Source organism: Tetrao urogallus (assembly GCF_951394365.1).
Source record: "Tetrao urogallus genome assembly, chromosome: 8".
In the NCBI taxonomy this organism is placed as follows: domain Eukaryota; kingdom Metazoa; phylum Chordata; class Aves; order Galliformes; family Phasianidae; genus Tetrao; species Tetrao urogallus.
The window spans coordinates 3,673,409-3,698,960 of NC_136821.1; the positions used below are offsets into that span (position 1 = coordinate 3,673,409).

Sequence of the window (25,552 nt, forward strand, 5' to 3'; positions counted from 1 at the left end):
AATAGAAACTTTTCCAGCGTTTTTTGGCTTTTGACAGTACTCATTTCTTCATATTTCTTTTTCTGCTTTTTGTGATCTTAAAGATTGTAACGTGTTTAGACTGTTCTCCCCCAAACACACACACAAAAGACCAGAGCATGTAAAAGCATAATTTATTTTCTTCTTTTGCACTATGCTGTAAAGGGTAATCGAGACAAAGACACAGAAACCTTTCGTCTGACTTGCTCTTGTTTAGTAGCTGGCGAGGATCAGCATTGGTTAATAAAGTAAAAACAACGAAAACCCCACCCAAAGAGCAGTTTTGCACTCAGATGCTCAGTTTTTACATTCTTTTTCCTTGTGATGATGTGATCATTTCACTCCAGTTCTCCAGTCGCCATGCAGTCTCCTAGGACAGACAAGACCTGAATTTCTAATGTGAAGAAGCATGATGCAAGCATGCTATACATTATAGAAAAGGGGAAGAATCCCTTGGTTGATTTTTGATTTGTTTTGCATGCACCTTTAACTTTTAAAATACAACTTTGGCCATTTATAAATTGGAGTTTTAAATATAAGCTGTGTAGAAGTGTTTGAGATGTGCTTTTAGATACGTATTTGTTTTCCTACATAACATTGCAGTTTCTGTTCCTAAATGAGATAATGCTCTATTTCTTTTCATTTTCTTCTGCTCTGTTGTGTGATTTACCTCTGGAGCTGCACTTGGAGGTGAAATCCCACTCTGTTCTTGTACTGAAATGGTGCCTGAGTTTTTAAATATGCATATAACCTTCTATCTGCTTCATCCCAGGAAGACTATTTCATAGCTAAGTACATGAAAACTGGTTAACAAGAATTTCAGTTGATATTATTCATGGAGTGATCAAGAATAATGGCTTATTTAGAGTGTGCTCGATTAAAAAAAATACAAATAGTGAATATGGGAAGAACAGCTAAAGAGAAACATCTTCTTGGATAACTCAGTAGTAAGATTGTTCTTCAGTGGTACAGGTTTGAAAAAAGAAGCTTCCATGTCTTCAGAGGGATTAAGTTTCGGTATGTGGTGGCAGTGCTATTGTATTAGTGCAGTCGGTTACAACAAATTCATCCTGCGATGATGGTTGATACAGAGCTTTCTGTCTCTCACAGAAAGTGAGCTGCTGCTGATGCTTCAGCAGCTCTTTGAACTCTGTTGGCATATTTTGCACCTGTAGGTTTAATTTCAGACCCTAGGATGAGCTGGAGGTGTCTCTGGCAGCGCTGCAGCTAACTTGCATGTTCAGTCGAGTACACATCTCAGCTTCCATAGTGTCCTGCTTTCATATCCTCAAGTACACAGCCACGGTTTTGTTCACTCTGCTCCCACAAGAGCAGGTAGAGCAGAGGCACAAACTCAATGCCCTAAGAGCCTACAGAGCCAAAATTCATCCCTGGCTCCCAGCTACGCTGGCTGCTGTCCCATCCGTGTTTGCTGCTCTTCTTTAGAAATGTATGTGCTTTCCTCTTTGAAAGCAAAGAAGAAAATGATGGAAAGCAGCCACGGGTGACATAGTGAAGAACAGTTGGAGGTGGAGCAGGCTATAGCAATCATTTGGCTCCTTCTAGTTCCTATTGCAGGCTGTCACCGCGTCTGCAGAAAGCGGTTCTTTCTCAAGAGTCCAATTAAGGGATGAAGGCAATTGGGGTTCTTTTTAGCCAGAAACCACCTACTAAAATGTCATTGTAGAACCTGTGCCAGGTGAATTGTATGGTGCTTCGTTAAGTCCGGTGACACCTCAGTGAGTCAGTCCTGCTCACTACAGAGTGCTAATGGGTGCCTGTATTCTGAGGTGAGCAGTGCACATGCCACACAAGTTTATAAAGTCAGTGATTGCAAACATAGCTCCTGTCCATTTTCCTTGTTAAAATTGCTAAAATATTTAAAATCATTTTCAACTATTTTGCGTTCATTAGGAGACCAATACAGTGAAGCCAGAATGTTAAAAGCAGGTTTACTGAATTCAGCTGAATTTCCAACTCTAATGTCTTGTGGTGAACGTAGCAATGCCAGAAACATAAAGTACTCGAGGTAAAAATGTTCTATTAATACCTCGTCTTAATCTCATAAACTGTTCTGGACATAAACTTCAAAGTGAAAGAGAAAAAAAAGTGAATCACTTTTGTGAGAAATACTTTAAACAGTCTGTTTTTACAGTTTTGTAACGTGTGTGTGATATTTGATGAAAGTTTCCTCGATTATAAAAAAAAAAAAACCTGCATGGAGAGAGGGAATGCTGTCTTGTTTTTATACTCAGGTATCACTGTATGATGTTAGATGAACGCAGCCCTTCTGCACAAAACTTGTTTTAAAACTGCTTTGGTTCCTTCCGAGAATATGAGTCAAAGGGAAAGCTATGCCGCTTCCCAAACTCCCAAGCACATCTCAAATAAGCTGTAAAATTAAATGTTACATATTCCAATATGATTATTTTCTTGGCTGAGGAAATCAGCTGCTTAAGGCCAGGAGCAGAGATGCCCTAAGTGGAGCTGCGTGAGCCGAAGGAATTCAGATTTGTTCCTTCAAGGAGCAACAGATTATTGGCTTTACTGCAGGGAAATGGAAGCAGCAGCCACCCCCACGAGCCAGCAGCTGGGGAAGAAGGTGAGAAGTGGCTGCAGAAATGGGCACCAACAGGAGCTTCGGCAGCATTGGGTGAGTGCAGAGCGTGGCTGCAGGGAAACCCTCGTGTTGGCTGCAAGTTGAAAAATCCAAATTGGCGGAAGAGAAAGGGTTAAAAAGGATGAATATCTTTGCACCTTAATGGGAGAACTATTTCTGTAATGGTATCAAAGATAAACCAGTGTATTATGAACACTAAATGATAAAGGGTGATAATATGCCATTCTTGAGACTTCTTGGCTCTTACCTAACACATCAGAAAGTGATTGTTGAATTTTAAATAGCCATACAAATGGATGACATAGAAATTTAACTTTGCTTTGACCTTATTCTAATTCACAAGATGACTGCAAAATGACTTTGTTACATCTGAATGTATGCTGGATGCTAAATCACTCCAGAGTATAAAATCTTTGTTTTGGCATAATGTTGATGCATAAACATTTGTACCCCATACTAACCCTATAAACATCACAATCCATCAGTACAATTACAAAAAAGATTGTTTGTTTTCACACTTAAAGCAGACATGAAATAGAGTGTCCTTAACTTAATCACCACCTTGATTTACCACATTTGCATATATTTGCATATTAATTGGACTACAGATTAAAATTGGTTTTGTAATTTTAATTAAGTGTCCACAAAGGTAAATGATTAGAACTGTTTAAAATACATTCTGACATAAATAGCAGTAAAAGCTTTTGTGATGATGTTTTTGTGGAATTACATTCAGAAAGTGGCCTTTTTATGATAGTAATTTTAATCTTAAATAGAATTATACAGTCAAACAGAACTGTGGATTCATAATCATTTTTTCAAGATTCATTTAATATTTTGCTGATTTGCAGCACTTGATGAAAATGTACTGTAGGTTTAGTTGATGGCCGAATTGGGCTGTGGAGCTGATAAAGTGAGGGTTTAAACCCTCCGTCTTTACATTCACCGTACGTATTTCAAATGCCTTATGGATACATATGGAGACAAGGACTTTATTTTTTCAAGTGCGGGATATAAAAGCCGTCAGTAACGGATGATCTGTGCTTTTAAGACGTAATCTCCTCCACTGACCATCTTCCTTCTGTCTAGCTTGTGGAACGCGGGGCATTTTAAAAGGCTTTTCAGTAAATCACTGCAGGTAATAGAGGAATCATTCCTTGTGTTGTCAAGGGGGAACGAGTACCATAGGTAAGGATGTGCTGTCAGTCCCGCTGCTGCCAAGTCAGGGGATGCTGGTAGTCGGACCTCTTCCATTGTGGCCCAGTCTGTGCTTTTTCTGAGCACTTAGAGAGGATCAGTAACGACAGGCCATTAGACTGGATTGTTAAGAGTGATTTTTGCCTACTTAGTGAATTTGAAAGTGTTTTTATTCCATTCTGTCACTTTTCAGTTGGTGAACAGGAGGCATTCGTTAGGCATTAGATTAATTTCTTTTAATGAAGCAAATAGGCAGCTTTCGTAATATTTCACAATATTGCTGTATTGCTTTGTGTGTCAGAGATAATAAATTAGCTGTTGTTTTCAGTTTGAAGGCAGATTTGGTGAGCATAACATTGGAATAAATGGATAAATTTTTAGTAAAACTTGGTACAGTTTAACACTGTGCTAACTTCTACTGACTTCTAAGCAGAAGCACAGGTTGGTGTGAATTCAGTGACAAACTCATACTGTAGCCTTTGCTAATTTTCATCAGAGTTCTGAGATGTTTTTAAGACTCGTGCTGTTTCTGAATTCATCTCGTTCTTTGTGTCCTGCATACGAACCTTGGCCATTTATTACCTTGCTGTCTCCTCAGCGTACATTAGCAAAAAGAAATTGAGAAATGGTAGAGTTGTGTCTTGTCATGCTTCATTGATTTGAATTTTTTTTGTTGTTGTTAATGGCATATTTAATATTTGGTTTTCCTCCTGTCCGTGGTGATGCTTTTCAAGTAAGAGTAATAAAACTTTTGGAGTGCATACGTGCTTGTCCAGTTGACTTGACATCATTTTCTGTGCTGCAGTTCAACTCCTGTTGAAGCAGACAGCAGAGATTGCAAGCCAGAAGCAGCGGGCTAATTGCATGTCTGAACGCAGAGAGTTTTATGTGCTCTTGCATAACGTACAAATTATTTCTCAAATTGACATTATTTAGTGTCTGTTAAATATTTCTGTTATTCCTGATGTGCTTTCAGACCTCTATTTACATAGAGGCTGGTTGTAGTGTCAAACTGGTTTTGGTTCCTCATCTTAAGAGCATTACAAAACTCATTATAAAAGCCAGATCCTAGGCGCAGTCGATGAGTGAATTTCTTGTGTTAAGACTCAGGCCAGGTATTAATTGAGGTTGTGGTGCGAGTGAATACTGCTGGTAGATTTAATCTGAGAAAGACTTGAGGTAATATTAGTGAAAAAAGCAGAGTAACTGGGTTAGTTGTTGAATGAAGCATCGAGGAACAAACCTGCCAGACAAGTGTCATTACCATTCTTAAATGGGCATGTAAGCTGGATGTCTCATTAGATTAAATTGTTATGGATGTCCACTCATCTGTGGAAAAGATGTTTTTATTCTAGTCAGTGGATTGCCTTCCTTTTCTAATGCGTGCCTCGCTAACAGTCTTCATACTTATGTCACCTGAGGATCAGAAAGCTAAAATACACATCATCTGCAACTATTTTGGGGAGATTGTTTGAAAGCTGAACCTAGCTTTCAATCCAGCTCCATTACCACTGTAATTGTATTACGGAAACTCAATCATCCCAGAGTTCGGAGAGCCATCTTTGAAGTGGCTGGTATCAAATATTTTAAAGATCTGCCTAAATTTTTAAAAAGCACCGTTGTCTTTAATGGCACTTAAACTTCTGAGTCACTTTGCGAGCCTGGTGAGGGTGGTAGGCTTTTTAGTTCTTTGGAGATGTGCGTTGGGCTGGCTTCTATTTGGACACTTGATTCCACACCGTGTTTTTGAAGAATAAAGGCATTAGAAAATGCATTTCATGAGAAGTCTGGTTTTTGAGGTAGAATAATTCTTTTTCAAGCAGACTGGCTTCTTGCTTGAAAGATTCTCTTCCCCCGTCCCTGTCTCTTGAGCCCAATAACAAGCTGAAAAGCGTTGATTACTTCTGCTGAAGGTGCCTCTAACACCTTCCCCACTTAGAGGATGAGTTGCTGCCATGTTAGTGCATTTCCTTCTCATTGCGGGCCAACATATGAAGCTCATTGTGTTTCTTCTCCCAGTAATTTGAGACTGTAGTGCCCCTTTGTCCTTCATTTCACAGAATGGCACACTGTGGCCATTGAGGAATGTGCATGTCAATATAAGGGACCAGGAAACACAAGTTTAAGTATCCTACTTTAGTCCTGTTGTGGTTTATTTATGCATTCCTTTGGTATTGTGGATGCCTTCTTCACCTATAATTGCCAGGGAACAGGCAGCAAAGGTTTCACTTACCAAAAAAATCTTGGAGAATGAAGAAACAGTAATGTTGGAAGCCTGATACTGCTGAATTAAGCTGTGCATTCAATTTTCCCGTACTAAATATAGCAATATAATAGTTTAGCAAAGAATATTCATTTCAAAATTGATATTAAAAGTACGAAATAAACTCTAATATTCATTATTTGTGGGCATCTGTAGGTATAGTTAACAAAATTTTAGTTATTAGGAACTGAATGTGTAACAATAGTTAATAAAGTCCAAAAAATAAAAATAGAGCACTTGCTTCAATGCAAGCATGTAGATTTAAATATGCTTTGAGTCGAAATTAAGTTTGATCATCAGGTTAATTTATTGGTGATGGTTTGATCATAAAGTCATCATCTGGTCAAAGGGAGACAGTGAAAGCAAACCTCTCATTTGATTAAAGCATCTTTCACAGTAGATGGTTTTGCATTTGGGTGATGTGTGCTTCCTGTGTTTTTACATCCAGTTCACAGTGGTCAGTGAGGACATGTCAGTAAAAGAAGAAGGGAAGGAGACATTTGGGTTCTCCTTCCCCGATGAAGTACGTAACTTTGGGTAATTCTCTTCACCTCTTTTACTTACCCCGTGTTTGAAATGGGGCTAATAAGGCTTATAATTTGTATGCTTAGCATGCAAATTGGCAAAGTAAAGCATGCTTAAAAAATTGCCAGTGAATCTGGAGAGCTATTTTTCCTATTAAATCTGTGAAAGAAGAAAGTGTCCAAATGCAGTTGTCTAATTGCACCTTTGTAAACTGTGTGCAGTAAGTAGAAACGTGACTCCTCCATGGCATCTCTTTAGAAAGTCTTTTTGCCATAAGAAGAATAATGGCAGCACACTCAGCAGGCTGCGGTGGGACGAGATAGCATGCTTGCAGCATTTCTTTGCAGCATAATTGCAGCATCAATGAACCATGAATTCAGCCTAATTAACATAACTGGAACCACTGCAATCATGCTGCCATTCAATTTACTTTTTGAACATTCTGGTGAAGTATCGCGCTTATACAGTTTATTACTGAGAAGCTGTAGAGAACTGTCCACTTGCTTTCTCGCTTCTGTCTTGATGTATTTTTATTATTTCAGGATAGCTGGAGAACTTCAGAAGTGGAAGATCATTGGCTCGCTGGTTCCATTACCGAATCTACAAATAATTCCGTATTACTTCCTGTAGAAAGCAATTAAACAGTTTAGTGTACTATAAAACTCAGAGTAAATGCACTAAAGTCTGAATTTCCAACTTAGACACAGGTTCTGAATTGTAATGGATAACTAATGGCAAGGAATTTTGGAACTGCTTTGGGTAAGGACTGCATTCCCCACATTTTAAAAATAGCAGTTTCTGTTGCTCTTTGCAAACACTATACCTAGGAGAAACATTTTTACAGGATGGGATTTTTTTAAATGTTGCTGTTGGTTGAGCTGCAATACAGTGAGGAAGCCACGGAGTAGATCAGGTAGCACAGTCCTCGACAACAGGGTAAAATAACCAGCTCTTTTGCACTGAGAAGTCAAGGGGCTGCAGAATAAAGCATTCACTGGAAAATGAGAGAGCTGGAACTGGAAGGCTTTCTGTGTCTGGCTTAGCCATTAGGCCAGAGGTGCTGACGGGTGGCACTGAGGCCACTTTAGAGTGATGCACAGCCAGGAGCTCCTTCTGCCATTTATGATGGAAAGGAGCTAAAAACTTTGGAATCTCAGCTGTGTTGTTTACTGAGTAAACCTTTTTCTTGCAGCTGATTCTCTGCATCTGCAGTGATGGTGTTTTACCACATCTGAATGGTGACGTAGCTGTGTAGTGAGGTTGTTGTCGTTGCTTTTTTTTTTTTTTTTTTTTTAATGATTTTAGCACACAAGGGGAAAGTTAGCATAAATTTCTAAAATTTACTCAGTAAGAAAACAGCAAATAGCCAAGTTCTGTGTGAGGATCTGGAAATGCTAAGGTTGGAAGTTGTAGTTGCTACAGGAATTTCCTGCTCAGAACGTCTCCTATGTGTGTGCATGTATAGATAGATACACATAGATAAAGTCCGAGCTTCTGAAATAACCAGTTGTGCTTAATCTGAAGGACAGTTACATTGAGAACAGCTGTTCCCATTGTGTGAGACCTGTAAGGAAGGCTCCAGAAATGACAGACAGGGCATTGCTACCAGTGAACAGCAGCAGGGCAGCGCTGCTATGAAGGACAGGTGCGTGCAAAAAGGTTGTGTTGCAGGTTCTCAGTCGGTGATGCTTGTACACAGCATGATTTGTAGTGCAGCTGGCTGGAAGCAGTGAATGATGTGTCTGAGCAGCGTGTCATTTGAGGGGATGGGCTAGTCTTCCAGGTAGCTGTTTGGTAGAAGGCATTTTTTGAAGTTTATGCTGTCTACACCCATTACAGTGTGTTCTGGAAGGGCTCCTATCTCACAGGTTGGTTTGAAGGCAAGTGCCTTCAAGTGAGAGACAGAAAATTCAGGAAAATAGTCCAAGGGGTTTTTATTTCTTTTGAGGACTGTCTGCTTTTTCCTTGGGTTGTATTTCAGCCCTTTTCATTTGCCTGCTGACTCAGAAGATTCTATATTCATGTTGACTCTCAGAGTCAAGATTTTTATTTGTTAGTTGCTTTTTTCCCCCTGATGATTTCAACTGAGGAAGTTAGTTGTTACACTTTTCACTCTGAGCATCTGAGTATAAATTTAGCACTGGAGAACTGCAGATCTTTTGAAATAGCCATCACAGTCGTCTGTTGCTTCCTTTTGTGTCCTGCTGTGACCCTCAGTTGGCAGCTGAGATCATGTGAAGCTCTTTTCTGTATTCCTCCTGGAGTGGTGGTAGAATTTATCACTGACCTTCTGATTTTGCTTTTCTCTGATAAGATGCTCAATGCCTGCTGAGAAGTGGGCATTTTCTTCAGCCTCCTTTATCTGCTTCTAATACAAAACTGGAAGTTTGTGGGGCTTTTTTTTTTCTCCCAAACCTTAGTTGTTAAGGTTCGCTTCATTTGACCATCTGATGCATGTATAACCAAATTAAACACTGCTTCTTATCTGGTTGGATGATCAGGGGAAAGTTGAACATCTCAAGGCAGTCTTTCTGGGAAATGAAGACAGCAAAAATAATTTCTACTGTTATCTGAAAATGTGGGCCCATGGACATAGTGCTAGATGGTTTAGTGGCATCGAGTCCTGATCTTATAAGCCTTTGTGCTTCCTGAGAGGGATCACGGAAGAAAACTACAGCTTTAAGGATCAGTGATGGATGTTTTGAGAGAAGTTGACTAAACAGACCTAAAGAGGGGCTATCAAAAGTCTGAACAGAGCTGGCTGATGTCCTTGCAAGGCCACAGTTCTGTCACTACTGAAAGGCTGTGGACGTTGCAGGAGGCCTGTGAAGGTGAGAGGGGGACAATTGTAGCACCCAGAAAAGAACCAAAGGTTAGCCTTGGAAACAGGAGAGGCTAGAATGGGTCACAGTGCCTCATCAGTCAGGTAGGTAGGCGTTATAAAATAACACACTCTTTCATGTAGGAACATATTTGAAGAAGAGTTCAGCTTGGCATTGTCTGTCTCTTCAAGGTAGTTTGTAGAGATATGAGTCCAGCAATTCAGTGAATTACTTTTTCAAGGTAGTAAATGCATGCATGTAACCTTAATTAGCGTGAGTGGCCAAACTGGTCTGCAAGCATCACCAGATTGGTGGAGGAAGGAATCCAAGCAGATGCGTGAAGAAGGATGACTGCTGATGAGTTGTTTCTCGTTTTGAGTGAGCTGCTAGGTTGCTGATCTAGTTTGTACCTGCACTGTGATTAATATCCTGTGTATGGCTCAGAGCAGAGTGCTAGAATACAGTGTACATGATTGTTGTATAACAAAGTGAAGAAATCTGGCAGTTTCGTCTTCAGCAGTAACTCTTCTCACTGAAACCAGCTTGCAGGCCGCGGTGGCTGCAGGATGGTTTGGAAAGCTGGCTGGTGTAATTCTGGGTTTTAGGTGTCAGTTAGTCACTCTTTTCTCAGAAGACACAACAAGCATTTTAGCCGAGACTCTCCCAATGTACATTTATTAAAGGTAGGGTCAAGCAGAGGGCTGGCTGCGGGTGAGGAAGAGTTGAAGGAAGTGCATAGAATAGCTAAAGTGGTTGGTTCCTGGAAGACCGAGCCTGTGAATCATCCCTTTGGAAATGGAGGAGGAGAAAGCAGTGCCAGTTAATTACCACAAAAGATGATGATAAGCATCTAAACTGTGGGCAGAGATCACGGTCCTTCAGAACCTTATTCCTGATTTGAGCCCTACAGCTGCAATATGTAAACTCAGGAAGATGACTGAACATTGATACTTTAAAAGTTCAATAGTCACGCTTGTTATTGTATGCGCTTACTGAGAATTGACAGCAGAAAATGTTTTTGAGAGGAGTTTCCAAGAAGAGATCACATTTCTAGTTTAGTGGGCAGCAAAACCAGTGTGTTTGAATGGCTGTCAGATCTGGTAGAAATAGAGAATAACTGCTCTGTGGTAACATATTGCAAAGGAAATAATCCGTCTCCTTCAGAACCACTATTTTTTATTGGTCATAGGTGCAAATTCTAAAGCAACTCAGACCAAATGTCAGAAGTAATTTGAGCATTTGGTATTCTAAACGTAATTGCACTATTTCCACAAAGACCGTTGCGTGTATTCCTGGCTGCTTTTAAACATTTATACTTTTCTGCCTTTCATACAAATTCATGAAATAAGGTCCTAGTAAGTGCAGAAAATTGTAAGTTGGTTATTCTCACTGAAGGAAGTCAATCACAAAATGTTAAGGAAATACATTTGTAGATAAATACAGACCTCTTCTGTATGTGCTGATGGAAGGTGTTTTCAGACTTTTGGTACAAAATAATGACCAATTTCACCTTTGATATCTATCACTGCTTTATTCCTACGGGAATTATCTTTTTAGTCAGTCATTCCTGTGCATTGAACAAGCAAAGAAATATTTTAAGGAGAAGCATAGAGGAAAAATAATTTTTTTCATGAAGAAGTAACGTTGTGTACTTCATGGAGGTGGCTTTAGTAGAAATAATGTAATCAGATAAAGCCATAGGTAAATGAAATAATGTAAGAGGAAGAAATGATGAAAGCTAGGGGTATGGTGATGTTCAGCAGAAAAAAAGGAGCTGAAATTTGGGGGCTGTAGCTTAATGCAGTGGCTGGTGAGCTGAGCCCAGCGTTCCTGGTTCCTACTGCTTTGTTTGACCCTGTGCAGTGATGTCAACCACACAGCCCTGATTTCAGTTGATCATATTAATATTGAGTCTTCTTTTCATCCAGAGGTCCTGTGGGCTCTCATCTGCCTTCATGTCAAGCCTTATTGAAGTCCTTGGGATACACACACAGCGCCTTGTCTGTTGTCCCAGCGTCTTCCTGTGGTCACAGTGTCTTCCAGCAATCCAGTCAGGTCCATTTGCTGCCAGTGCTAAATGATATCAGCCAGAGAACCTTGTGTGCCACTCACTGCCTGGCCATGAGGTGAGCAAAGCTGTGGGTCCTCACCCAGCCTGCTGCCATCGTCCTGTGGTAGGGATGGACTCTGGGACACAAAGCCTTTGGCCTCAGAGCAATCTGCCCCATGGAATTTTCCAAATATCTGGAGGTGCCCTTCTCCCATTTAAACAACAGCACAGCACTTTGATTAATTTTAAGGTGATTGCCTCTTAAGAGACTCTGAAAACTGGTTTTAAATTAACAGCCTATTTTACATAAAAGGCATATATTGATGAAAATAGCCCGTGACTTTTTGCTCAGTCCCATTACCCTCCTCTAATTCGTGCGCACAAGACAAGATTTCCAGTGATCTCACTGTTTACCAAAATCTGACGTACTTAAAGGTTAATGTGTACTTTTTGTTACTTTCTGGTGAGAGTTTCATCTCCTGTTTTCTTCACAAAGAAAAATAAAGGCAAAGGAGGAAAGTACTTCCAGAAAGCACCTAGTGGTACTGATGACCCATCAAAATTATCTGAATGCTCGTGTGAGAACTGGAAGTTTCCCTAGCAATGTTTTTGCACGTAATGCTTTTGAATGTCTTATGGCCAGGTATTTTCCTGATCTTATTCAGTAATGACTGCAATGCCAGATATTGCTGATATTGGCAAATCTGATATTTGAGTTACCCATTGTGATGTAAGCCCTTCTGCAACATGCTGAGCGTGCTTGACCCCTTTTTTATCCAGCGTGGTAGGAAAATACTCAGCAGTTCACAGGATGCTTTCTGTATGCTGAGGAAGAGCATAACAAAATGAATGTGCAATGTAACTGAAATAAGGGAACTTTTGATTGGGAGAGGAAATGAAAAAGGGTCTGGGCGATGTATGAAAAGATGTGCAAGGTGAAGTGCTGATATTTGTACAGAAATGCTTCTGAGAAGCAAAGGTAATACAGCAGCATAACGAAAATAAAACGTTAAGGGTGTTCACACTTACTCATGTGAGTACTGGTAGAACACCTCTTGGGTTTATCATACAGTCCATATGTGTGTGATAATATACTCTGCAAATGAGGGCCAGTTAGAGCAGAATAGCTGATTACCCTCAAACTGAGGATAGCATTTTTTCCAGAAATCGGTTCTATAAAAAACTTGCTTATTTCAAGAATTCTGACTTCAGACAAATAATCCAAATTTAAAGCTTGATTGATGCTAAAGAAGCAGAAACATTGCTTGTTCAGAATTGTAGTGAGAACGCTATCCTCCTGTTTGAAAGGCATTCTAAAATATTGTAGGTATCAATGATACATTTAGTGAGTTAGAGGTACATACATATTTTATATGAGATTTATTTATACAATAAAAAGCTCTAGATGCTTTTTATACTTGGGTCTTAAAGGTCATGATTATGACATGTTTGATGTGGAACACAGGGTTTAGGAAAGATGTCTATCCAAACTTTTTAGAGCTATAGCTATATCTTTGTGTAGTTATGCTCTATTGACAGCATAGAAAATAGAAAATATTTTATTAATTTATTCAGCAGTGTCATTTTAGGCCTTCTGTTCTTGGTGAGACATTTTTTCCTTTCTATGTTATCATGAATAAATGGCTACAAAAAGCTGAAGTTAAAATCTGTATCTCTAGTCCACTTCGGCATGTGTCAAAGTGGGTAGGGTTCTCTCTTAGTGGAGGATGGTAGAACATGAAAGCCCAGCTCTTTGCTGAGGCTGAGATTAGATCTCAATGCAAGGAAAAAGCAACAAAGGTCTCCAAAATATCTGAAATCTGCAAATACTTCCTGTATTTAACCTACACTTTCGTTGCGTGACTGCAAAGAACAGCAAATCTTTGTTCTTTCCTCCTCAGCTCCCATTCAATCAGTTCAGAGACATAGGAGAAAAGTTTTTGGGAGCAAAGTCATTATCAGCCTTCCTACAGTTTCCATCTACCCTTTCTGTCAACTGTGAGTACATCAAAACTATGAGCTCACGTCCAATCGTAACGATTTATAAAAACTTACTTGTATGTATATATATGTATGTAGAACATATAAGTGAATATAAGCATTGTTCACCCGTACCAAGGATAGAAAAGATATAAAAGGATAAAAGATAAAGATATAAAAGGATACAAAAGGATAAAAGATGTAAATCTTTAAAGTGTAGCTGATGTGCTGTGCTTGGTAAGAGGAACTTGCTGTTGGGTTCAGGTGAGAATTACATCAGCTGTAGATGGAGAAACAAGCGCTTCTCTTGGTAGGAGCCTCAAGTGCTTCAGAAAATCATTCAGGTTCTTCCATTTGTGAAAACTTCCAGGGCTGCTTTTGGTACCTGCAAAAGAATGCCTCAGACGCACCTTTGGGCTTGATAGGAAGGTGCTGGTTTAGCAGCATCAAGGTAGTCTGGTGATCTTGTGCACCAAGGAGCACAGCTGTAGATTCAGTGATTCATATATCTAGAATGCAGAAGGCTGCAGTCTACATCACTTAGAGCTGGAAGTACGGCAAGAAAAATGGTTCAGAGCTTCTTTCAGCTCAGCTCGTAATTTGAATCTGAAATAAATTAATGGAGCAGTCCTGCTTACAGCTCATCAGCTGCAGAGGTAGAACTGGTGTCCTATTCACTAAGAGCACCTGTATCTAAAGCCACGTTGTGATTGTTCAGAGGCGCAGGATGAGACTTCTGTGTCTCAGAACAGAATAGGAAACATAAATATGTGGAACATTCCAATCATCGCACTTATTGTTAATTTCATCTCAACAAGGTTACTCTTTTGGAAAAACCATCGTAAAAGCAATCCACTCTTTTCAGTTAACAGCCATTCATACGGTGACAAACCGCTGTTCTTCCATTTATATCTGTATTCATCCATTTAAACTCTAAAGATTTCCAGCTTACTTCTTGGATTTATAGCCAGCTGGCTGTTATGTGTAATATGAACATATTCTGACTGTGCATGAAACATTTTGTCTCATTTAACCCGTAATTGTAATGCTCACTTTAGGCCACAGCTCACCTGCATGTGTTTAGCATTCACTGTGCAAGTTCCCAGAATCATGACTTGCTATCTCTCCATGTATGCACAATCGACTGCTATTAGAGAAAAGTAAGTAAAAAAAAAAAAAAAGAAAAAGGAAAAAAAAAAATCTCCTGGCACTGAGTTGGATAAAATGAATATGTTCAAGATGGTGGGCCATAACCGAGCCAGCTCTTGTGGGATCGGTGCCCACTTTTTGGCATTTACAATAAACTTTGGAACAACTTTGTAACATGAATGTTTTAATAGCAACTGGGAAGGGGGGGGAGGAAAGGCAGGGAAGAAGGACATATGCCCTCTTTTTTTCATTTTTTTTTTAAATGACTGCTACATTACTGATCTTTCCAAGTGTAGTCCAAAAAGCTATACCTGTTTGTTAGCAGATTTCGGTGGTCGCTCTGAGTTAAAGGAATTTACTTGAAGTGTTACTCTGAATTACTGTAAGTTACTGAAATATCAGTGAGAAACTTACATTCAACAAAAGGCTTAATGTTTTTTACTGTACTTCAACATTGTAAGAAATACAGTATATCTTTTTTTTTCTTTGTGTAACGTCATTGGGTTCTAAGAGAGGCAATAGAACTATTAATTAATAGCACTAGTCCTGGATAATATCATAGTAAGCAATACAAAATCTTCAAGCACGCTTGTTCTTGCCAGCTATCAAGAGGAACCTTTACATATTTTAAAGGCCCATTAGGTTTGTTTACATACTCAATTGAAGCTGGTATGCTTTGCTTTCAGTGGAGCTGCCACTGGCAGGGACTGCACCAAGCTTCAGTATTTGTATTTCCTGCCTGTTGCATGCAGTCTCTAATAGACTGTCACCAGTACAGGGCGACTTGTCTCTCAGTGACAGCATGTAGGACCCAAAACAGTGTAGTTCCCAAACCTAGAGATTCTGGGGCTTGCTATCATTTAAAAAGAAAGAAAGAAAGAAAATAATTGAAAATACATATATCTGAAGCAATTTTCCACAATGAAAAAGGTGGTCAGTGCAAAACAGTGCCTTCAGGTATATTTTCCAACAGAATAACAAAAATGTGCTGTGCTTTAAATTGCACTAGCAATCTGGAAAGGATTTTCTGACTGGAGTTATGTTAAGTGTTAATAGTGAAACCTGGGTACTTTTTCCTTTGATCTCTCCTCTAGCTCATATAGAATAATAGGATGAAAATAAAATGCCATTTATATGAACACCTTGTTCTTTTGATGTTAGCAGAAAAAATTCTGTCTGCAACTACAACTTAGCAGCCAGTGCATCTGCTTCTTTTAGTTGGACCTTCTAATTTACCATGACTTTTAACAAAAAGGATCTCAATAATTTTTTTTGGTGTAGTTGGTGAACTCAGCTATGATTTTTTTCCTAAGTGTCTTTAATTGCATTTGCAGAAGATGTAAAAATAGATAAGTAGGACCAGTGAATGAGTGGCTGATGCGTGTTTGTATGCTGCTACCTTTCAAAATCCAGTATTGCTTGTTCCTTGACTACTGGGGAAAAATGTTCAATTAGCTGGCACTGACTAAGAGAGACTGTAAGGTTATGTGACCCCAGGGATAAATAATAATTGGGGCAATTGAGGTTAGGATAGGTGCTGGTTTTCAGAACCCTGCTTTTTCTATCCACAATTTCCATTTCTGATGTCTGAGGTGGGAACCACGCCTTTGTCCACCTCTACAGCAGTGACTGCAGAAGCATTGTAGCTGGTAGCTGCTAATTATAGGTCTGCTTTGCTATTATGTAAAGATCTACAAGACAGATAACCTACAGATCAGCATGAATAACTTTTAGCTAATTGTTCCCTAGGGTTGATCGGTAGTGTTTCTTTAGGAGTCATTATTTTGAGCACTTATTTAAAGTGAAGCTACTTCTTTCAAATCCCTTAATAAGATTGTTCTCCACCATAGGCACAGAAACAGCTGAGTTGTGTTTATTGTAATGATTGATGGTGTCTCGTTGTGATCCCAGCTTCAGTTGTAACCTCCAAGAGTGGATGAGATGGGCATGAAGCTCTGTGCCAAATGAAAGCAAATAGACTCAAGTCCTGCAGTTCACCAATGTCATAATTGCTGCTGTCCAGGAAGAGGAATTAGCGTGTGTGAACACGAGCTAGAAGAGATCCAGTGTCCAAGCAATATCTTGGGTGTCGAGTGTCTCTCTAAGGCCTTACATCACACTGTAATTTATATTTAGCTATTAAGCTTATTAGATAGAAGCAATCAGCTCGTTGCATGCCGTTTGCAAGGGAAGCCTCTGTCTTAGTGCTGGGTAAGTGCACTGAGTCACTGCAGTTGAGGTTGCCATGCATGAGCAGTGAGAAAGTTTGCTGCTCTGTCAAAAAGGCAGCAGAGCTTTATCCAGCTCTTCATGTTAGTGGAACACAAGTCTCTGTTCATCTCAGGAGTTCTCATTTCACATGTCTGTACACTGTATGTGGTCCCAGAGTTCTGTGCTTCCAGACCAGCCTTTTGCATTAATTAAAGGAGTGATGTGAGACTCTTTGGAGAAGCAGTCAGAGTTACAGAGACTATTCGTTTTTCAGCGTACAATAAAAATGTGATAGCCCTACTTCTGTGGTTATCATGAAACAAATCCGCTCTGCCATGAAGTTGGTGGGGTACAAGTTAATACAAGGTAGTAAAGGAATAATAATGAAGTAAAACAGCAAAGGCACAGTGTTTTATGATGAAATCAGTCTGATCCTATTGCAGTCTAAGGGCCTACTGCAAATAGCATTTGCTGTTGCCTGGATGTGTCCAATTTACATATATACAAAGTGTGTGAGTAAAGCCGTAAAAATATACTTAGTATTTTACTTTTTTTTTTCCTTGAAAGTAATTTGCTATTGTTCAAACTTTCAGCTTTCACTGGTTTTGTTTCCAAAGCCCCAGAAGGAAGAGAAAATAACAAAAGTCCGTAAAGGCAAAAGGGATATGTTCTCATTTCAGTTCACAGAATTTCCTGCCTTTAAACAATACAAATATATGCCCTTAGGTTTATAACGTGCTGGAAGGATACGGCATCCTTGAAGCAGATCTAATTAAAGGCAAGTCTGCTATAGGAATAGAGAGTTTTACCAGCAAGCCCCATATATCTCGGTGAGAATTGACCAGGCTTTAACCATGTTGCCAGAATCCTAAAGTGTTGACTCCCGTAAGTGAATAAATGTTAAAAAATTGCAAGCAAATCCTAAGCTGTGTTGAACACAACTAAAATCTAATGCTTAATAATTGTGTCCCGTGTAAAATAACTATGAAACAAAACTCTGAAATGTATTCTCAAGCAGAATAGACATGTATGTTCACTATGTAAAACCCTTTAAAGAGCATTGCTTCCCATAATTACGATGATGTTCCATAGCCAAAAGCTGTTGCTTCCTGACACTCAGTACTGTAGGACCCATGCAGCATGGACTCAGCTGGCATTCGTTGTCAGTAAAAAGAGAATGGCAGGCAGAGGAACCACCATTCAAGATGGTGGCTTGGGCATTGAATTCTTTGCCTTAATTAAGTTCTTTCATTTTGATTTTCTCATTTTCCACTGAATTCTTTTGTACCAGCCTTCCTTCCAATATGAGTGCACCATTCTGTGGGCACTCATTTTCACGATCACTTGAGGTGTCTCCACGTGAACAATTTTTAGAGTTGTAGACGTAAGGCATTGGGTTGAACTGTTGGGGTTGGGCTCACCACATCTCCATAAGATTATTTTTTTAATGCAGTAATGTTCACTCTCATCCATGTTGACAGTGTCCCGACTTAAGCTTTAGTTCTGGTACAGCAAAGGACACGTGGAGTCCTTGTATTGGTGCATGGTCCTCATGGCCAGGGGCAAATGACTGGACCTTATGATTTTAACGTCCTGTGGCTGAGGTAGCTGTGCAACAGTCCCGTGTTTTTCTTATCATGTAAATGTACTCATAACAAAATGTGGTTTAGATTTTTGTGTGCATAAAATTATTATTTTTAGTTAATTTTGTGAGCATTTCAGATAAAGTTTACTTCGGCTAAAACTCTCAATGAAAGTGGGCTTCTTTGATTATTTATTTCTTGGGGTACCTGAGAAAGTGTTAAATAATTAAGGTGAAATATGTGTTTTCCTGAGGAATGCACACAAGCTTGCATTTGGGCAAGTTGAGTGAATGATCAAAACCAGATGTGAGCAAGTGGAACATTTTACATAAATTTATTAAAATCATTATTTACCTGTAAGTTATAAGAAGGGCTTAGTTGCACGAGTTTGTTGCCAATATGTACTGCCAATAATCTGCCAAAAAGCAGCTTGCTGGCAAAATCACTGAAATGGTTAGCTTATGCTTGCACAGAACATTACAACCCCAAGTCAAATGAAAACCTACTATAAATGAACTCTTTGATGCTGGATTCACTGGAATATGTTATTGATATATGCTCTACAGTTTATACAGATTATATATACTGTGCAAGAAATATGGATATCTATTAAGCATAACTTGATACGTAATCATTTAGGACACTTATTGTTTTCAGTATTTGCTATGAATAAGAATCATGCAATGACTATTTGGTTTTAAAAGAAAGGCTCTTCAAGTGCAACCTAAAGCACTGGAACACTATTTGTTCAATTAATACAAAATGGCTATTGAAAATGTAAGATATCTGACATCTATACAAAGTAATTTTAAAGGCAACTTTTCTTTTAGGAACAGTTTATACATTACATAAACTCATATTTTTCATCCAAGTATCATTTCGAGAATAGCAAGCTTAAATATTGGAGGCCATAGGGAAACATAATATTACGATAATGTTCTTTGGTGCGGTTTGGAAGGTTTTAGGAAACATTTGGAAGTATTTTTCTCATAAAGTCACTTAACTATTGAAGTGTTATGATAGCACTCCCTTCTGCATTGCGTGTGTTGCAAAACAGCCTGGTTAAAGGGGACATCCATTCTATATATCCTGATTAGAAGGATTTCCACAAAACAGGAAATTATATGCTGCAGGATCCTGGCATTAGTTTTAATTAAAAAAGAGAAAAGAAAAATAAAAGAGTATATGATTTAAACTGTGATACAAGTTTTCAAATACCAATTCCTGATTCTTTTTAGCAAGAAGTGATTCTGTATTGTTTGGAGTTATATGTGAAATTTGCATTTTCTAAATAAGCGCTCAAGCTGTGCTTTTTTTTTTTTTTTTTAAGCAAGCAGTAATAAACATGACCAATCCTTTAGGATCCTAAAGAACCTTAAAAACCTTGTAATTCTCAGAAGCTTAACCTTTTTTTCCATAGTGTAATTCATTCGTTTGAACTTTTATGGAAGCAGAACTTAAGCTCGGAATTTCTGAATTTCTGTCCGTTGTTACCAAGATGAATCTTGCTGCTCCAAAAATGGATCTGTTCCTTTGCAGTGCTGGTGTAGCAGATCTGCAGAGTGGTGATGTTTAATTATAGAGAAAATTAGTTTTGTTTTTGTTTTTTTTTAAAAAAAAAACAACTCTCAATTGATGCTTGTTTTTACACCTTGCACAAAACAATGCAGAATTTATTTTTATCTGTGTTACGAAATCCGTATTGTAGTTCATTGCCATCGTTCTGAGAAATTTTGAACTTATCACCATTTCATGTGTTGAGGACGGTGGTCTTATAAATTATAGCTCTGCACTGGGTCTTATGTTTAGTTTTGAAGGATTTCAGGGAACTCAAGATGTGAATTTAGTTGTTTAGAGCCAAACCTGTCTTTCTTGAAGTCAGAGTGAGTTTGGTTGTGACATCAATGGCTACAGTCTTCCTTCCAGTAATGAAGTGCAGAGTAATCAACATCTGCTTGGTTTTGCTGACCTAAAGCAATTAAGACATTGTTGAAATAATTCATCAGCCCTAAATATGTAAGAAAAGGGACTCGACATGCTTTTGGCTCCCATGATGTACAAGAAGAGCGGCAGCGCAGAGGACTCAAAACCAGGAAAGCATAGGCTTTCAGGGGCTGTATTTGTTTTGGAGTCATTTCACCTGCCTTTCTTCCTGTTTTGCATAGCTTCACTGCAGGCTTATGTTTTGGAAGGTGGTACCTTTCTGTGTATTTTGGGAAATATTGGTTGAAGAGCACTTCTAGTTAAAATCCAGGTCATCTGGTATGTGGGCTTTACAGTGCAGCTTGGGCGGTGATCTTCACGTTAGGAATTCAAATGTAGCACTCAAGGGAGAGTTGGAGGATGAGTTGACCGTGCTCCGTACATTGAGGCTCAGGTATGGCATCTTAGGGAATAAAATAATAAGAGCATAGTTGAATGCAAGTGAGACTAAACTGGGAAGAAAAATGTAAATGCTAGCAGGGGAATTTCTTGGCAGCGTCAAATAGGAATACTAGATATTGAGGGATTTTGCTCAGGAATTACTTGGAAACATAGGTGGAAGTTAGGGTTCGAGGAATGTGAGAATTATCCTGTTTCTATTCTACTCTCCTGAGATCTTTCCTCTCCCCACTTCTAAGGACCACATTCCAACTTGAGCCAAAAGCAGCCACGTGCAGTTGTCCTGGATCTGGCCTCACATCCCTGGGAGCAGATCTTGCATCCTACCTGCCAGGCAGGCACACCTCCAGGGCTTGTTGTGTTCAGCTGATCTCTTGCTGAAATGGCAGTGGTTTTGGTCATGCCTAGATGCAAAGCCTACATCTTTGGCCTTGACTATAGTCAGAAAGTTGATGGGATGCAGCCCTTAGGAACCTGGTAGAATTGGATGGACTTTCGGTAGAAGGTTGGAAGTGATTTCGTGACTCTGTTCTATGTTTCTCATGTCATGGAGGAGACAGCTGAGAGGAGATAATGACAGAGGGGAATGAGCACATCTCAAATATTTTGATGCTTCTATATATTTTACTTCACTAACAGGGAAGAGGTGCTGTTAGCACTCCAAATCTCTACATAAATCCTACTTATTCTACTCAGGAAAATGTATGTTCAGCTGTGGGAAGACATGCTCAGCCACAGACCTTGTATTTTCTTTTGCCTTGCCCTTCCCAGTGCTTAATCTTGGCTCTGTTCAGTTTTATTTCTGTTCTCTCTCTTTGCTCCTAATCCATGTCCATGCTTATAAGCCCCTAATATTTATATGGCATTATCTGTGTTAGAGATTACTGCTGACAAGTAATCTCTTCCCTCTTCTGAATGAAGAAATACAAGCATTGCTGAAGATCAGAAAGAGAAATTAGACCCCAGAAAGTATTTGACAACTTCAGTTAACCCTAATACCAAATTCCTTAAATATTGGGAATCTCCTTTCGGGCTTTTAGGTTTCAACTGTAACTCAGCTCTGGGATACCTGAACACCCTCAACAGTTCTTTCTCACAGCTGAACAAAATGTGTCTGTAATCAAGAAAAAAAAGTCACTAAAAGAGAGTCTTGAAGTTTTGTCACTTCATAGGATCATAGAATATCTACAGCTGGGATATTCCCAGTAGTGATGGGAGCAAATTCATGATAGGAATGGGAAAAATTCCAGGAGGCAGAAGGTAAGAAAGGGCAAAAGTAGGATTTCCCAGTTACTGCGGAGCTCATGTCCATTGTGGCAGTTATAAGGCAAATGGACTCCAGGTATTTTGTGTCCCATCAGCTCTGCACGAACCATGAACCTCTGTGTGGTTTTTGGTCACATAAATTCTACCGGACATATTACAGGTAGCAAAGAAACGCTTGTGATCATGTTGATAGGAAGACAAAGGAGATTTTCCAACAGTGAGTCTGTTAAATTGTGTGTCTGGACATGACTGTGCCATCAGTGGCAAAATAAACACCGCAGCTTCAAAGTGCACTTGTTGGATCTCCAAAGCCTAGGGAAGGTTTCTGATCTATCTGATTGTGGCTCTTAGGGACTGCAGATGACTCTCTTGTACTTGGCTTTTGGAGAGCAGTTTTGCTTATGTTCTGTAAGAATGCATGAATTGAAAACATTCTTATCTACTTTTATTATTTTTAAACCTTATTTTTCCACTATATGATTTAAAAAGAAATCCACATCACTTTCAGAACTGTCTTTAACTTTGCTCAGAGTGCCAATTTTAGCTTACATCCATTCATACAAACTATTCCAAACTGTATACAGCACACATACCTTGCCTATATAATCTGACCTGACCTAAACCAACCCTCTAGTTAGTCTTTCTGATGTAGTATCTATTCATCTAGCAGTGACATCAATGCCCTGCCATTCTTTCTTGTTGTTGGTTTAATACAATGGTGCACACTTGCAGTGCCATGAGATGAAACCAATTTCCGTTAGTAATTTGTTGTTAGGCAAACAAAGTGCTTCAAATGAATACATAGAATGTAATGTAACATTACAGAAGAGCAAGGGAAAATGCACAGGTCTTCTCCAAGTAGAATTTCATGGGTTTCCTCAGAGTGGGGTTTAATATGGTACATCTGTCTTGATAGGTAGAAGCCAGCAACCTGCTGCCGTAGCAGCCTTCTCCTGAAGCTTACATGCTCCACTCCCACCAGCATCCTTCCCCTGCTCTGCCTCCCCACAGTGGTATTTTCTGAAGTTTGGACAGAAGTTTCAGAAACTGTGATGGTGTCTGTGGGAGCAGGGGCTGGCTCCAAATAAGACACTGGAGGAGCTGTTTTGTTTTCTTTTCCCAAAGTTTTAGATGCCTTTGAGATTCCCAGCTGGGTGGTGGTGTAGAAATCCTTCGTGCTCTTGATGATTAATGTTGACCAAGATCCACGCAGGTACCAGGTGGTGAGATTACTCAGTCTGAAAGGTGGGAGGGAAAAGAAGACTTGAATATGAATTTGGAAGAAGAAAGAAGAGTGGCTAGAGCAAATATGCTCCAGAGAGAAGGCAGACAGAAAAAAAGTGTTAACTATACATTGTCTTTCTCCAGCATGCATTTGGGAAAGGCACATGAGCAGGTTTAGAAGACTCTGTGTTGCTATTTTATTTTCAAGTCATTTATTTAAGTGTCATAAAGAACATTAGCAAGTGGCTAGGGGCTACAGTATCCATTATATTATTCCAATCATGTGGACAGGTTTATACTATGTATGATTTACAGTGGTCTTTCTGCAGTTAAAATTGTTATATTCAGGTACAACATTTTATACACGGTTGTATTTAGTAAAATCCAAGTGGCTGAACACAGACACGTCTTCCAATCAAAGTCCAAAAAATTAATGCTTCTACATGAACACTGGGTCTTGCAGTGAGAGCTGTTTATGGCTCTCTGCCTACATCCTTTATCATGTCTCCGTTGTTGTTAGTAAAATATACAGAACTACTTTATGCCAAAACAATGGAAGTTAATGCAGATAACTTGTTCCAAAGTTAACCATCAAATAAATCTTTTTTTTTTTTTTTAAGCTGTTAAGTGAAATGGTGTTCTAAAACTTTTTAAAATTGTCAAGATGATGAATACTGTGTGTGTAATACAAGTAAATACAACAGAATTGATTGCACACATATGTCTTAAATAAAAGGGTATTAAATAGTTTATTCGGGAGAGAAATTAGTGAAGTTTTATCTAATATTATTAGAAATGGTGGAGCAGATTTATGAGGACTGAAAACTAAGGAAAAAACCTGTTCTGATGTAGAAATGGTGAAGTGAGGGGTAGATTGGCTGGGAGATTAAACACAGACAAGACAGAACACTTAGGTGGTCCAACCTTTAGTGCATCAAGTGGTTCTTCTCATGGCAGTGATTTTTCAAAGTCTGCTAGTTAAATGTGATTGGATGAATCAATACTCTTGACTCTCTTAGAGGCTTGTTGGTTTAAGGAAAATCCCCTTACCTATTTTCACCTCCCCTTTTCCCCTGCATAAATATATGAAAATACATCCTCGCATGGGTGCCAGGTAACTTAGCTAAGTTTTGTGTCATCTTACAAGGATTTTACAAATGAAATAATTGGGTAAACTAGAATGCATAGTGACGTTATTGATGCGTCCTAGGGTTTGGATCTTCATGACCCAATGGTTTTAGATATTCAGCTTAGGCTGCAGCTTACTTGTGTCAGCCCTATGAAACTTGATTCAGAACATGAGTCCAATCATGACCTAACTTTTAAGAGTGTGTATGTGCTTAGTAGCCAGGCACATAGGAATATAGGCAGCCGTACTGAGTTGGTGTCTATGGTCCAGTTTAGGCATCACCTCAGGAAGGGTTATAAGCAGCACGTGCAGATTTCAGTTTACAAATTAACTTTTAAGAAATCTACTTTAAATGTTATTAGGAACAGTAAACTATATCCAGTGCATCATGGATTTGGGTGAGAGATGACTGAATGTGGCTGAACTGCTGTGGCTGCATCTACAGAGCAGCTCCACTACTGAACGGCAAGCAGTGAGAAAAAGGTGGATCTCAGAGGTTGCGTGGTCAGTGACTTGAAAATGCAGCTTTGTATAGATAAACATAAAAGTAATGGCCAAGGAACAGCAACCCAAATCAAAGAATACACGTTGCACAGAGTAGCCACACAGCGTGCTGACTTAAGAAAGGGGATCTAAGGATTTTTGAAGAAGAAGTTCATATAGTGTATGTGTGTTTGTATTTTGGTAGTAATTTCAAAAGAAGAGGGCCTGTGTGTGTTCAGAGGTGTTCCGTTGCAGGGCAGGGTGATTCCAGCATTTAAGTGTATTTGTTTTGACAAACAGTTTGTTCGCAGCTCAGAAAGGAGCTCTTGCTGTGATCGAACAAAACTCTGAAGAACTGTGGAGGAGGTTGATAAAATGGAGCAAGTGTTCGCTTTAGTAAACAGTTCAATAAACAGGCTATAGTGTGTAAACATTTGGAAATTAAAAGGAAACAGAAAATTTAAATGTCTCTGCTTATCTGGAAGAGCCATAATCACACTGAAGGGCATGTAAGTAAATAATATTTGAGTAAATTAACTTGAGGTACAGACAGACATTTGGAGTGAGCATCCCGTGATGACAACGCATGTAGTTCTCTTTATGTTCATTTAGAAGAGTTGTGTTTGCATGGAGGAGCTTCACTTGAGTGT

General features: G+C 39.2%; 1 protein-coding gene across 7 annotated transcripts in view; it reads left to right on the plus strand.

Moving 5' to 3' along the window:
- Positions 1–25,552, plus strand: part of GTDC1 (glycosyltransferase like domain containing 1) — a gene marked incomplete at both ends in the record, with an annotated part of 111,482 nt that overhangs the window by 51,571 nt on the left and 34,359 nt on the right. The window lies entirely within an intron of this gene.